At 40.9% G+C, this 14,882-nt stretch overlaps 2 protein-coding genes across 7 annotated transcripts in view; one reads left to right on the top strand and one right to left on the bottom strand.

The window, feature by feature from the left end:
* The window catches only part of kiaa1109 (KIAA1109 ortholog), a 479,529-nt gene extending 472,355 nt beyond the window's left edge, over nt 1–7,174 (bottom strand). For 3 of the 5 annotated variants that reach the window (XM_069925175.1, XM_069925178.1, XM_069925177.1), the window contains exon 1: nt 7,096–7,174. The gene's annotated coding sequence lies outside the window, so the exon portion shown is untranslated. Of the gene's footprint in view, nt 1–7,068 lie in introns of all 5 variants that reach the window. The other 2 variants (XM_069925176.1, XM_069925179.1) reach the window with 2 other exon arrangements.
* Nucleotides 7,175–7,238: 64 nt separating this feature from the next.
* LOC138757581 (short transient receptor potential channel 3-like) overlaps nt 7,239–14,882 on the top strand; it is a 200,480-nt gene continuing 192,836 nt past the window's right edge. The window contains exons 1-2 of one of the 2 annotated variants that reach the window (XM_069925171.1): nt 7,239–7,279; nt 9,145–9,241. The gene's annotated coding sequence lies outside the window, so the exon portion shown is untranslated. The other variant, XM_069925173.1, reaches the window with a different exon arrangement.

Below are 14,882 nucleotides of genomic sequence, written 5' to 3'. Positions count from 1 at the left end.
TAATGTACATACCATTGCAACGACCCAAATATTATGATGCCCTGAAATGAGGGGAGTATGTATAAAAGTGCTGTCATTTATACATGGTCAAATCAAAATGTACACAAATACTCCTTAATAAAATCTGAAATATGCACTTTAATCATGTGAATTGCTTGATTACAAATTTAAAACATTATAGAGACCACTGTATTTCCATCATCTTTGGCCTTGTGTGAAGTACCAGAAGATTGGAGGATGGTTGATGTTGTGCTGTTATTCAAAAGGGACAGCAAGGACAGGCAGGCGAACTACAGGCCAGTGAGTGAGATGTCAAGAGTGGAAATTTTTCCAGTGGTGTTTAAAAGGAACAGGATCTACCAGCATTTGATTAGAGGTATTCAGCATGGCTTTGGATGTGGAAAATTGTGTCTCACAAATCTGATAGTATTATTTTAAAGAGATGTCCAAGAGGAATAATGAGGGCTGTGGACATTGTAGACATAGACTTTAGCAAAGACTTTGACAAAATCCCATTAACACAGCAGTCAAGAAAGTAGACTATCACCTCTACTTTTTTCAAATATTAAGGAAGTTCAGCATGTCCTCTTTTTCAGTAATCTTCTACAAGTGCACCATCAAGTGCACCAGAAAATGCTTTATAAAGTCCAGAGAGAAGAATGGGAGCTGCTCTGCTCAAGCTACTGAAGGTATTTAATGCAGCTCAGAACACAATGCAAACTACTCCCTTCCATTGACTCCACTACATCGCCCACTGTCCAGGAAAGGTATCCAACTTACTGAAAGACCTATCACACCTGGGATGCGCACTCTTCTCCCTCCTCCCATCAAGAGTGAAGACTTAAGAGAGTGAAAATATGCACCAGTACAACCTGACAAAATAGCATTTTTTGTCCATGGTGCAGAACAGCACAAAAAGCATACAGATAAAATGGATTCAGACAAATGACACAGTTAACTTACATCCTACAAATGTACATATTTTTAATACATGATAAAGTCAAGGAGTGTTGTTTTATCAGTCATTCAGGAGTCTCTCTACCCATGGGAATAAAGCTGTTCCCAAGTCTAGTGGTTCTGGCTCTGATATTTCTGCATCTTTTTCCCGACGGGAGTAGCTGGGAAATGCTGCTTGAAGTATGGTCGAGGTCCTTCCTGATTTTGCAAACCCTCCAAACAACGATCCTAGTAAATCAGATCTTTGCCGCTTTTATGATCCTGTGGATTGAACTCAATGCAGCCGGCTAGGATCTTCTCAATAGAGCTCTCTAGAAAGTTGACAGAATTGCGGCTGGCAGCCTTGCCCACCTCAGCCTTCTAAGTGCAGTCACAGTTGTACCTTCCTGACATGCAAGGAGAGATGTGTCCACAATAGGTCACTTCAATAGGTAGACTCCAAGGAACTTGGTGCTCCCCACTACTGTCATAACAGTAATGGAGGGTGGCTGTCTCTGGTCCTCTTGAAGTTCATAACCATCTCTTTTGTCTTGTCCATGCTGATACTCACACTGTCACACTGATATTCTCACACCATTTCATTTTTGTATTTTGACTCATCAATGTTGCTGATACTGTCATGGAATCTGCAAACTTGATGATTCTGTTGGAGCTGGATCTGACATTGCAGTTATGGGTCAATAGCATGAACAGCAGCAATCATTACACAGCTTGAAGATGCACCAGTCCTCAGCGTTCTGCTGCCAACCAGGGTAGACTGTGATAATTTGTTAGAAAGTCCAAAATCCAGTTCCAGAAAGGCTATAGAGTCCCAACAAGGGCAGCTCCTCTACCAGCCTCTGGGGAATGATTGTATTAAATACTGAGCAGAAATTGAGGAACAGCAGGTGGGTTATTCTCCAGGTTGATTAGGATGGAGTGGAAGGACAAGGCTATAGCATCATCAATGGAACAGTCCTATCTATAGGTGAATTGAAATAGGTCCAGTGTCTCTCAGAGGTGTGCTTTGATACATTCCATCACCAGACACTTGAAGTATTTCATAATGTTGGAGGTCAGTGACACTGGGCAGTTGTCACTGAGGCCTGTTACTGTCATTCTCTTTGGCATCAGGATGATGGTGGCTGCATTGAAACCTGCCAGGATGATGGACTCCTGCAATGATGTGTTGAAAATCTCCATAAGGACCTCTATCAGTTGGATGGTCTCCACAGTCCTTCAGTACCCGGCCAGGGACATTGTCTGGTCCTGCTGCCTTGTGAGAGTTCATCCTGGATAAGATTCTCCTCACCTTAGTCATAGATATGTGATGGGCCTGTTCTTTAGGGGAGACAGAGCCTGTCCTTCTCATTGAACTGTGCAAAGATGTTCAGTCTGTCCAGAAGGGAGGTGTCATTGTTAATTCACAAGGTTCTCCTGTGATTTTATAATCTTCCCCTCAGCTATCAGCCTTCTGCATGAATTGCATGACAGCACCCATTAGCTTGAATACGCGTGAGATTGGTCTCAGAAGTTAAGCAGGCTCAGGACTGGGCAGTATTTGGAGGGGAGTCCGCCTAGGCACGTCAGGTGCTGTAGGTTTATGGGAGGGGCGTTGGATAAAGTGGCGACTCTCTACCTTACAGTAGACAAAAGTTAAATAATTTCATGTACGAGGCATTCTAAATGTAGTATTACATGACAATAATGGAACCTTTACCTTTAACAGTGCTATCATGTTGCTTTTTATTGTAATCCTTAGAATCTTTACAGAAGAACTCTTCTCACTGGACAAAGTATTTTGTGACTAATAAATTTAAATTTACTGTTCCAGAAAATGCTTTATAATTTTATCTTCAATGTGAATTTGGCCACTTGATATCCTCAAGCCACTAGGAGATCAGCATTCTTTATTACCTATGTTATTCCTTGTTAGAGAGGCTGTAAACCTTCCAGCTGCTGTTTTTGTTCCTTGTTATCTCCTCGCTCCATCCACATTGATTATTCTTTATCTTTTGGCCTATTGCATTTCTTCATTGTCCTTGTATCATCCCACATTTCCCTTAATTTTCTTCTTTGTGATCGATGCTTTTTACGTGAACTCAAAATTAGAAAATCTCAACCAAGAATTAGAATTTGATTATACAAATGTAATTACATGCAATAAATTGTAAAAAATGTAATGTTTGAAAATACCCATCATTTTAAAATTATAGTTAAGGAATGAATTTACAATAATTAGGTTCCTTATAACTTATGGTATCATTATACATTAAGTACCAGGTCACTCAGTTTTTACATTTTATAAACATTAGTAATACAGATGTTTAGTTTCAAAGATATTCTGATATCTTTGTGGACATGATTACGAATACCATCAAGTTAGTCTAAATTCAAAAAATGTTACAGCTTTAATTGAACTAATGGCTCCACATCATTAGTCCAGGCCACTGGATTACATCTGTTACAAGCTTAGATTTTATTTAGTATCTATATTTTAATAGTTAACACAGGCTGAAAACCTTTCATGACAAAACCTTTTTGCAGCAAAACCATCCACAGCTTGTGCTCTCAGACAGCATGGCACCATCAGGTCCAAATTATCAACAAAATTAATGGTTTGGGAAATCCATACACACACATACATTTGCGCATCGTTAGAGTTAAGTTTAGATTTCAGTAAGCTGTTATATTATTAATAGTTATTAATAAATATTGTTGGTGAATTTCTATTGTTGCTGGCCTATGATAAACACATCCAATCATTTAATTACTATGTTACTATTCCTTGGATAATTATCCATTTTGCCAGTATCTTCCTGAAGTCTATTACATGCCTGTTTACTGCAGATTTACGCAGCGAAAGCTACAAAATCAAACTGCAAAAAAAATTCAAAAAGTGAACTTGCCTTTTTAAAGTAAAAGCACTAAACTAGAATTTTCAAAGGAAATAAAATCCAACAAAATTTAAAAAAAATCACTTAACATGCATTAGCAGATTTTTTTCATAGAAGGAAACCTACATGGATCGTGAAAAGTGTTGACAATCATCCCTCATTTCGACCGCAAACCTAAATATAGATTTAAAAGTTAAGGACAATAAAAGGATTCTAAATAAATGGCAAATTCTGTAAATGAACAAAGCTACAAAATAGTTTTGCTGCACTTTGATCAACTGTAGAAAGTGATAAGATATTTCTGTATGACTCAGAGGTCCAGAGGAATTACAAATTAAACATCTGAAAACTTTTGACAGCATAACTAATTTCTACAAGTCAATGAATTTCAAGAATAACAACTTGCTAGAAAGAAGCATGAAACTATCCTTGTGGACTTCATTAAGCCTCACAATTTCAAGAAACAAGATTTTTGAAAAAGAAAATGCAACTTACAGAAAGGCAGCAGTCTTCCAAATGCGAACACCGATACAAAAACACATCTGTGGCTGAAGTTGTCAAATCAATTTGACCAGTTTCCAGTTAAATACTCATGCCTGGGTTACAATTAAATTGGCTAGTTGCTGTTATGACCACTTACTGATGACCATTTCAATTTTACTGTTATACAGTTTACACTGAGGAATTTGTAGTAATATTACCAAAACAGATGAAGTTGGTTGGAATAGTCCACATTTATAGTAAAATAATAATCTCTGCCTACTTAATCTGATCACTATATGCAACAGTATTATTGGATCCTTGCTTGAAATTAATCTCTTGATATTTAGTCAAATTTATATTCATCTCCAAAGTCTTTGCCTCATTGGCTATTCCACACATTTGAATAATAAAATCTCAACATTTAAGGGCAACTCTGCTATAACTATTCTCTAACTTAAATACAGTACTTAATTTCCTTTGGATATTTTAACTTTCAGGCTTTGGAATACCACATAGAGATCCAGTGAACAAACTACTGAATTGCCCAAAGAGCCACTCATACATAATCTTAGACAGGAGAACAAATGAAAAAAAAAGTTTAAATTAGAGCTAGTTTAAAACCCTTCAATTAACATTTTGATCAATAGCAGGAAATTACAACTCAATTTTTTTGTTTCACGTAATCTTAAACATGGTTCAAACTTTATTTTGATCACTATTGATAGCAATAATTTTCACATCCCAAAGAAATAAATCCATTAGTAGAAATAATGATTTTTTTTTTAAAACACCAAAAAAGTACTTTTAGCATTGATGATGGAAATTAATCAGCTTAGTTTTATGGTGCCCAACACATGGCTCCATTGCCGACTATACAAATATGACAAATAAATGTGAAAGTCAGCCTATGCTGTAGGAAAACGCACAGCAGAAAACAGCAAAACCACAAACTTACAGCAGTTTGTTTATTCTGTTTTAGCTTTGCTAGTGGGAGTGAGGACGTACAAGGAAGACTTCAGTAACGCTTTCTGTGTGCGGAGTACCCACTCAGCTTACAGGTGTGATTTATATAGTAATCTGGGACCAATATGTGGTTCTATAAGCCCTTGGCTCAATATGCTCACTAATTGGTAATTTCAATATTATTTGTCCTGTCAGTTTTTTTGATTAAGTATATCAAGAAACTTTTCTGTTCCTGCTTATCTCACTGTCACAATGAAATATTGTCAGCTGCAGTCTTTTCTAAAGATACTTTTGAAGACTTATTGTTTAACTATATAATTTCTGTGTGTAACAAAATGTACATGTCTTTTAATCATGGTGATACCTATTTTGCAGCTTTGTGACTAATGTTACTTCTTTCTACATCAACACAAAATGTACTTTCTTTGGTATTCCTGTCAGCTATTTTACTAATAGGTCCTTGCTAAAGCTCTTTATTAAAGCAACAACTATTTGTTTTCCACAGCAAAAGCCCCACAATTCTCCACACCACTGGTCACTCCAAGTCAGCTAGAAGTTTCCTTCCAGCCCCGTCATAGTGCAGCTGACGTGGACATTACCCCTCCATAAATCTTCGTCCGCGAAGCCAAGCCAAAGAAAGAGAAGAGTGGCCAATTGTAGCCTGAACAGAACAATGTTTACCTGCTTATCAAATACAGCCCTTCAGCTCCTGATAATTGGAAGCTTATATTTTGCATCCACAATGTTGATTTTTCATACAGGTTAGTCAATTAGCAACATATTTACTGCCTCCCAAACAAAGTTCATTGCTACATGAAAGCTTTACACTTAAATTTGAAACATTTGGAGGTGGGATACTCAAATAAGCATTAATAGCAGGTAGTAAGCAGATACAGTCATTGGTTAAGGTGTTGGGCAGCAAGTAAACTGCTGCTACTGAATAGGCCAGAAGATTTTGGCAGAATGTCCAGTGACTGTCCTACTAGAACAGTGAGAACAAGCATTAATTTATATTCCCATTTAGAGCATAGAGAGAGAGAGAAAAAAGTACGATTTTTAATTTCTATTCTTACAAATTGGTTTGTGTATTTGGAATCTGTGCTCAGTAACAAACCTAGTTTGCACAGTGATGATTTTTAAAATCATTGTTAAAGGTTGTAAATTATTGAGGCAAATACAAAAACGTTAGTTATACTTCCTGTACATTGTTTAGAAGCAGTCAGAACATAAACTAGACTGATTGGAACCATGTGACTAAAAATTAGTATTCAATAGAACAAATTTAAAGTGAAATACTGCCTCTGAAGTAGGAATTTTAAAAAGGGAAGTTCTCAGCAGGGCAACCAGCTGCTGTGAACGCTCAATGGAATTCTAATCCATTGTTTAAAACGTGGAAAACAATCAACCTGGAACATAAACTTTGCTGATATACGATTAAAATAAAATGTTTACGTGTTCCCCTGACTTTATTCTGGTCATGTTCTCATGTTCTCAATGCAATATGTGCCTAAGATCTTACTGTGAAGCAAAAACAGAGCGCAGACAGCCAATGACAGGAAGTCCAATGTCTGCCCAAACATGCAGATGTTAAGAAAGCATTTACTCCTGCACTTAAACTCGCCACGTTCCACCATCCTGGGTCCGTTTTATTCCTAATGAAAAAGGAAGGTGCGTTGTCAAACAGGCTTTGGCCGTTCCGCCATTAGTCAGAAGGTCAGCTTTTCAACGCAACACGAAACTACTCCCCGTCAACAATTCACCAGAATATAGCAGCCTTGCACCTCTCTACCTGGCCCATGCTCTGCTTATCCCTCACCGTTGCTTCATGGTGGACAAGTCAACGACGCCGCCTCTCTCCGATCCATTCCCAATCTGACGTTTCCTGCAATTCGGCAGGTGCAAGCTCTCGCGAGAGACCCTGCCAGCCTCGCGCCTGCGCGCTTGGTCTTCACTGTCGTCATGGCAGCTGAGCAAGGGAGTGAGAATGTGGACTGTTGGATGTTAGTGCCATAAAAAGTGTTTCACTGTTTAAATTTAACTAAGAGGAGGAGGGGGGGGGGGCGTGGAGAAGAGAAATAGAATTCACGTATGCAAGTGGAAGGTGAACCAATTCAAACATCAAGTTGTCCCTCATACGCTTCATCTGTATTTAGGACAAAGACACTTTTTTCCCCATTTATTTGCCCCTCTGCTCCACAGTTTTAAATTTGTAATCAAACAATTCGCATGTGATTGAAATGCAAACTCCAGATTCAAGTTTATTTGTATACATATTGGTTTGGCCATGTAGAAATGACAGCAAGGTTGTCGCTAGTGGGAGGGGAGGGGATCAGCAGGCATTGCCCCCCCCCCCCATACGGACACGGCCATCCCTAGCCGTCAGACCTGGCCCACTCCCTCCCACGTCAGTAGCATCTAGGTTGATGCTGGTGACTCTCCACCTGCCCCTGGCCGCATCACTAGCGTGTGTCAAGCATTAGTAGAGTCTAGTTATGCTTGACGCAATAAAAAGAGCACTCTCATGCTCCACAATGGAGGGTCAGATGGAGGGTTAAAGAATGGTAGGTCCCTGCCAGCAACCCAGCCCCACCCCTCAAAATCCCCCCCCCCACCCAACATGTGTTCTGGTGGTGACCCTGAATGACAGCACTTTTTAATACATAGTTCCCGATGGGCCATAGCATTGGTATGTGTATTAACGAAATCATGTTAAGAACTTCACTGCATATCCCTTGCATGCAATGATTACTTGAAGTCTGCAGCACCTTTTCCTTGGGCATCCCAGTTAAATGGTTGTGCAGTGTCTTGGGATAGGAAGCCCTTTGAGTTGTTTCCACTGCGCCACCCTTAACTAGAACACTAATTGCTTTTCCACTGAACACAACTCATCGCCAGGAATCGGAGTGTTCTATCTTCAAATGGAAATGGGTCCCTTTTCCAATAGTTTTATCAGCACACCAGTGTCAGCAAATGCCAGGGATATGAGTAGGAGTAGAGGTGGTTAATCCCCGGTGTGAAATTAAATCATTTGACGCCAGTGTTCAGACAGCGTTCCTTTTCGACTGAACCCTGTCCCAGTAAATTCCCAGTTAATTCCTGAGACAGGGTGCCAGTGGAAAGGGGATATTGATTCATAGAAATCACCAGGTGCTGAGTATCTTCTCTGGTGATGCTCTGTCAGGTCTCCACTGCAGCCGTCTTCAACTGTTTGTTTCAGGGTTTGTCCCCTTGTTTTACCTTCAGCATATGGAAAGCATGCTCGGTTGAATTTAGATCAGGTGATTGACAGCCATTAAAGATTTTCCAGATTTTAGCTTTGAAAAACTCCTTTATTGCTTTAGAATTATGTTTGGGATCCCTTGCTGTTGGATGAAGTGCTGTCCAATGAGTTTGGAGGAATTTGCTTGAACTTTGACCATGTAGAAATAACAGCACTTTTTATGCATAGTTCCCTCATTTCAGAACACCATAATATTTGCTTGATAATTACTTTGCTTGAAGAGATAAGATGATTCTATACACCTCAGAATTCGTTTTGATACTGCCATCAGCATCAATGAAGATAAGTGCATCAGTACCTGAGACAGCCAAACATGCCCATTACCATGTTTCACAAATAAGGTGGTATGCTTAGGATCTTGGGCAGTTCCTTTATACCTCTGCATCTTGCTCATGCCATCATTCTGACAGAGGTTGATCTTGGTTTCATCTGTTTACAAAACCTTTTTCCAGAATTCTGCAGGCCCTGTTAAATAGTTACTGAGCTCACCAGTCCACTCTTTCTTCTTAATGATGTTCCAAACAGTTGATCTTGGTAATCCTAAAGTTTGGGTAATTCCTCTTACTGTTTTATTCTTGTTTTCAGCCTCATAAATTGTTCTTTTCACCTTTAATGGCACACCTCTGGTCCTCGTATTGAAAAATGGCAACTACAAACTCCAAAGGTGATCAAAAGCTTAGAAGTAAGTTGAGCTCTTATATCTACACCAATTAAACATATCTGAGTAATCACAAACATCTGTGAAGCCAAATATCTCAAATATTATGGAGCCCTGAAAAGAAGGACTTGTATACAAAAAGTGTCGTAATTTCTGCACGGTCAAACCAAAATGTATATAAACAAACCAATAAAATGTGGGATATGCACTTTAGTCAAAATTGTATTATTTGATTACAAATTTAAAACAGGAGCACAGGGGAAAATAAAGGAAAAAATATCTTTGTCCCAAACATTATTGAGGGCACTGTATTTTGTTCTTTCAACCTCATTAAATTTCCAATTCTGGTTTCTCAGCACTAATAAGGTTATGAGATTTTTTATGGTTTCATACAAACTGCATTGAGTTAAGAAGCCAGTTTGCCACCAAATTCTGAAGAGCAAATATGGAATATCTACAGACCATATCTGAATGTTTAAAAACAATTCTGGTAACACATTCCATGTGAATCTTTCATGTGATGATAATTTTACATTGATTTCAGCAGTCGATATCACCTCCATTCAAATATTTGTCTGTAAGAAACCTTTGAAAGGAACTCTCACTTGAGAATATTGATGTTAAATGTCCCTTTGTGCAAAGAGCAACTCAGAGATTGCTGTTGACACATAAGAAAATTTCATTTTCATTGATAAGGACATCTTATGCAGTTGTGGCAATCCTTTCCTAGATGATTAAAATACAAACATTGAGATTGGCTGAATGACACAGGTAATAAACATATGTGAAAATATTCATCAAGTCAAGTCATGTTTATTTGTCATTCATACCATAACCATTGCAGGGTACAGTGAAAACGAGATAGCATTTTTCTAGACCATAGAGCTGGTTATTTACATGGCTAAATTACAACACAAACTTTTTTATAAATAACATATAAATATCATGTTACATCTGCTAGCTCTTTGTTCCCAGAGTTCAGAAGCCTTATAGCTTGGAGGAAAATACTTTTGCAATCTGGTCATGAGTGCCCAAACACTTCGGCACCTCTTCCCGGATGGCAGGAGGGAGAATAGATTGCAGGACGGGTGTGTTTTTGCAATCTGGTCATGAGTGCCCGAACACTTCGGTACCTCTTCCCAGATGGCAGGAGGGAGAAAAATTGCAGAAGGAGTGTGTTTAAGGCTTTCCGCAAATGATGGCCATAATAAATAGCTATCATGGCAGGGACAGAGTCTTTACTATCCGCTGCAGGGACTCACATTCTGGGATTGTGCAGTTCCCGAACCAGGTGGTGATATAATTACATAGGATTCTCTCAATGCATCCCTGTAGAATGTAGTGAGGGTGGAGTGTAGAAGCTGGACTTCCCTCAACCTCCACAGGAAGTAAAGGCATTGTTGGGCCTTTTTGGCAATGGATCTCATGGGGGGGGGGGGGGGGGGGGACCAGGAGAGATTCTCCACCAGGTGCATGCCAAGGAATTTGGTGCTCTTGACTACCTCGATGGTGAAACCATCAATGATCAGCAGAGAGTGATCCCCTTGGGCTCTCCTGAAGTCAACCTCCACCTCCTTTATTTTGTTGACATTCAGGTGTAGGTTGTTGTCTCTGCACCAGTCTGTTAGTGATTGCATCTCCTTTCTGTAAGCTGACTCATTGTTCTTGCTTATGAGCCTCACCATAGTCGTGTCATCTGCACACTTGATGATGTTATTAGAACTGTATCTCGCTGCACAGTCATGGGTCAGCAGGGGAAACATCAGTGGGCTGAGCCAAGTGAAATACTGCTAATATTATTTCATGTATGATGTGTTTCACTTACAAATTAAGTAAAATGGTGCTGTTGAGGCTGCATGACTAATTGAAAATAAACCTTTATTTGCTTCTACATTGAAGAAATTACTGCAATGTTTTCTAAGATGATGCAATAAAATGACAACACAAAAATTAAGCAATAAATTATGAAGCAAAGTTAAAGTAGCGTAATCAACTTCCTTGCAAAGTGCCCATGTTACAAATTAAAGTGTACAAAATACCTGGATTTTGCTTTGTTAAAATGATAAGAATTTAGCAGATGAAACTGGATGCAATTTTAAGAATTTCTGAAAATGTTGGTTAAATCAGAAATTCTGATTCCTCTGTCAATAATTCAGCCCTCCTTGACTCAATAGACTTTAATTTTTAGCTTTCTTCAACAGCATCAAATGAAACTACTGAATCAATATGGACACAAGCTGTTTGTGAATTTTAACTGTAAAATATCCTGAAAGTATTTGGCTTTAATGTGAATTTTACTAATAGTTTCAGTTTGAAAAAGACAAATTTCATTTGCCTTGTAATACCTTCACAAATATTTTAACATTTGAAAAATAGTTTTGTTGTTTATTATATTTCAGCTTTGACTTGAACTGCATTTTAATTATTTTGCATTCTGTAAAAATATTTAGAAATTAATTGAATATTGACATTTATTTGCCTTCCAGTTTGCTGTCTGGGATTTCTTTATTGTGACTTGCTGCTCGGACAGCTTGATGACTTCATGACTCCCAGATGCTTAAAAATCCCATGAAAGTGATGAACAATAGCAAGCAATGTTTGCCAAGGAAAAGTTCTATCAAAGAAACTTCTAGAATGTTGAGGGGATGTGATAGTACAGATCTATCACCAATGTACATAGTGTATATAGTTACTGTATCTAGACTGTGCTTACAGCGATTGGCTGAGAGCTAAGCCACACCTATTGTTTGGGCCTTAAAGGGTTGTGTCCCTAGCCAGGTCGGATCATTCCGGACTGGTCGGCCACCTGTGAAGAGCTCCGGTCTTTTGCTAATAAAAGCCTTGGTTTGGATCAACAAGTCTTTGGTTCTTTCGACGAGCTCTACAATTTTATTAGCAAAAAGAATTTTTTTTGAAAGGGATGGAGCGTTTAACTCGGCCAGAAAAACTTGATATCGACCCACAGTCAGCTACAGCCTTCAAAGCCTTTAAGTTCTGGCTGCTGAACTTTGAAAACTTCCTGAGATTCATTGAGGTGGAGGAGGATAACCAGCGTCTAACAGCATTGCTGTCTATGGTGTCCTTGAGAGTCTACGAGAACATCCAGGATGAGACCACTTACACCGCAGCCATAAAGGTACTGAAAGAACTGTATAATCAACCGGTGAACAGAGTACATGCCCGGCTCCTGCTTGCTTCGAGGAAGCAACAGCCCGGCGAGTCCAGCAGGGCATATTTACAAGTATTAAAGGCATTGGGCAAGGACTGTAACTGTGTGGACAAAACTGCTGCCGAGATCACTAGCGACCTCGTCCGGGATGCCTATGTGGCCGGGCTCCGATCGAACGAAGTGAGGCTGCATTTGCTCGAACAAGGGGTAGAAAAACTAGAGGACGTGGCCCGGATTGCGATCACAATGGAGGATGCAGCCTCAAAGTCCACCGAGCTCTCTAGGGACTGGACCCCACATTCTGATGTGAGTAGAGTGCCCTTCTACCCTACCCCTGACGGCCTGTCGGCTGCTGCTACCCTGCCCCGTGCGAACCCGAAATGTTATTTCTGCGGGAGGGACAAGCACAGCAGGTCCCAGTGCCCAGCAAGAAAAGCCAGGTGCCAGAAGTGCCTTAAAAACGGCCACTTTGCTGCAGTCTGTAGGTCTAAAATGGCCGCCAGCAAACACAGTGCCTCGTGTGAAGCTCAACCGCCACTATCCCATTCAAACTCTTCTTCCCCAGAGCTCTCGTCCAATGAGAGCGAGGGCTCCCCTGCACGGCAACGCCTGACGTCACGGAGACGCCGAACCCGGAAGGGGCAACCCACCGTCGCAACCATGGTGATGGCCTGCCTCTCGCCCCCGTGCGGAACACTTGACACTACCGCCGCTGCTGCCGCCGCCACAGCCACCCCCGGGGCCGACGCTACCGCCGCTGCTGCCGCCGCCACGGACACCCCCGGGGCCGACGCTACCGCCGCTGCTGCCGCCGCCACAGCCACCCCCGGGGCCGACGCTACCGCCGCTGCTGCCGCCGCCGCCACGGACACCCCCGGGGCCAACGCTACCGCCGCTGCTGCCGCCGCCACGGACACCTCCGGGGCCGACGCTACAGCCGCTGCTGCCGCCGCCACGGACACCCCCGGGGCCGACGCTACCGCCGCTGCTGCCGCCGCCACAGACACCCCCGGGGCCGACGCTACTGCCGCCGCAGCCACCCCCGCGGCCAACCAGGTGCTCACCCTAGCGTCCATCGCTGACGACCGCCAGGGCCCGACCGCCGATCGCGAGCAACCAACAGCACCCCAATGACTCGGGCCACCCTGCCGACAAAACGACTGGGGAATTGAGCGACGGAGCAGTCGCACCCGATGAGCCCGCTGGCGACACCACTCCAGCGACCCCAATCCCGGCACCACGGCGGTCACGCCGGATAGTCAGACCCCCTGACCGCTACAGTCCTTGACCTACCCCTTCCTTTTCATTCTCTCCCTCGTTTTTGTTTTTTTTTTCCAGGGTCAATTCTCCAAGAAGGGGTGAATGTGATAGTACAGATCTATCACCAATGTACATAGTGTATATAGTTACTGTATCTAGACTGTGCTTACAGCGATTGGCTGAGAGCTAAGCCACACCTATTGTTTGGGCCTTAAAGGGTTGTGTCCCTAGCCAGGTCGGATCATTCCGGACTGGTCGGCCACCTGTGAAGAGCTCCGGTCTTTTGCTAATAAAAGCCTTGGTTTGGATCAACAAGTCTTTGGTTCTTTCGACGAGCTCTACAGGGGAATAATATCCTAGTTTACTTTGCCATTATTTTCAAACTGAGACATTGGTGAATTTACAAATGTACGTATTTCATGTGGTAAGAATCAAACGTTGAACCACAGAAGCAATTTAAACTTAGGTTTTCACTGCTGCAAAGTAAAATATTCCTAAATTTTTAAATGTAACCAAATATTTATTTTCTTTTTGTATGTATTCTGCCTTTTAATCCTATTCTCTTGCTGTTTTATTTTCCTCTTTCTTCTCCATTCAAATCTCTGCATGTCTCTCTGTGTTTTGTGTGTCCATTTTGATTCTCAACTTGTTAGGCTTTCAACATTTTCAGTTTTTATTCAATATTTTCAACAGCTGTGTCTCAACTATCATGAAATATAGTTGTCTCTCAAAAACTCAAAAACTATATTCCTAAAATTTCCTACTTTCCCCTCATTTTTGTTATTTCAGTCATCAGATATGGCCTCAGTGGTACATGAGATATTTATTATTTTGTGAACATGATGATGACCTAGATATAAGTGTCCTTCATGTTTTTGAGTACCTGTTAGTGAGCAACTTAATCCATTAACCACAGAGGCATAATCAAACAATTTCAATATATGATCACTGAGCAAATATTCTTTCTCTTCAGTGTGAGTTTGCAATCCAAAGTTCAATTACAAATGAGCTTTCAATTGCCCTTGAAGTTAACTTTCCAATAGTTATATGGAAGTACACCTTTGCCATTGTTCAGTATAGTTTCAGCTCCTTAGTGAACAGACTGTGTGAGGTATTAAAACATTTAAGCTGGTACCTGTCTTTGAAAATCCAAAAGTTTGCAAAGCTACTTTTCCCTGAATTGAACTGAATAAAGCTCAAAATGCACATCAAACCATGGTGATTGCCATTTTTTCA

This window comes from Narcine bancroftii, chromosome 3 (genome assembly GCF_036971445.1).
Source record: "Narcine bancroftii isolate sNarBan1 chromosome 3, sNarBan1.hap1, whole genome shotgun sequence".
Classification (NCBI taxonomy): domain Eukaryota; kingdom Metazoa; phylum Chordata; class Chondrichthyes; order Torpediniformes; family Narcinidae; genus Narcine; species Narcine bancroftii.
Note: the sequence above shows the minus strand (reverse complement) of the source record. Positions and strands in the feature narration are given on the sequence as shown.